Raw genomic sequence first — 1,134 nt, 5'->3', positions numbered from 1 at the left:
TAGGGCCGAATGAGGGCCGGCCAGGTGCTGATCACCACGGTCCCACCCTGCCTGCAGTATGCAAATTAGCCACCATCTTGGCAGGCAGTTAATTTGCATATTGCACTGATTAGCCAATGAAAAGGGTATCGGATGTATGCTAATTACCATGTTTCTCTATTAGATAGGATATGTAGAACTCATATACATCTTTCAATATTTTTACTTCAAAATCTTAGTGTAATAAAGACGTTTTTATTGATTTTAGAGGTAGAAGGAGCGGAGAGGGAGAGAGAAACTCTGATGATCAGCTGCTTCCTGTATGCCCCCTTCTGGGGATAAAGCCCACAATGTAGGCATGTGCTATGACCAAGAAATCAAAACCAGCAATCTCTTGGTGCAACTGAGCCCACCCACACAGGCCAGGGCCTCAGTAAAATCCTTAAAATTTTTAATACCCGCCCTAACCGGTTTAGCTTAGTGTATAGAGTGTCAGCCTGCGGACTGAAAGATCCCAGGTTTGATTCCTGTCAAGGGCATGTACCTTGGTTGCAGGCACATCCCCAGTTGGGGGTGTGCAGGAGGCAGCTGATCGATGTTTCTCTCTCATGTTTCTAACTCACTATCCCTCTCCCTTCCTCTCTGTAAAAAAATCAATAAAATATATTAAAATTTTTAATACCAAGGTATTTGTTAGAGATACAAATATTCATATAGAAACATTTTAGCCATTGTAAGGAGGCTTGATTTCCTAGTCAGTGCAAATCATTCTCTCAAGGATGTCAATATCTTGAGAAGTTAAAAATTTGGGGGAGGTAGGTAGCTCCTAGGACTGAATAATAAAATATAGCAATATGTTTGCAATGTCCAATTTTAGCTAACTATAAATCAGCTTAGCCAGAATTCCACCTTCACTATCATCACTTTCAATGACAGTGACATTATTATCCACTCTATCCCCTCAGCCAATGCCCCTCCCCCAGGTATCCTATCTAATAAAAGTGAAACATGGTAATTGGCTTACGACCACTACTCTTCCCATTGGCTAATCAGTGCCATATGCAAATTAACTGCCAGCCAAGATGGCGGCCGGCAGCCAGGCAGCTTAAACTGAACATGAGGATTGCTTCCTTCAGTGACGGAGGACTGCAACGT

Source organism: Myotis davidii, unplaced genomic scaffold (genome assembly GCF_000327345.1).
Source record: "Myotis davidii unplaced genomic scaffold, ASM32734v1 scaffold943, whole genome shotgun sequence".
In the NCBI taxonomy this organism is placed as follows: domain Eukaryota; kingdom Metazoa; phylum Chordata; class Mammalia; order Chiroptera; family Vespertilionidae; genus Myotis; species Myotis davidii.
Note: the sequence above shows the minus strand (reverse complement) of the source record.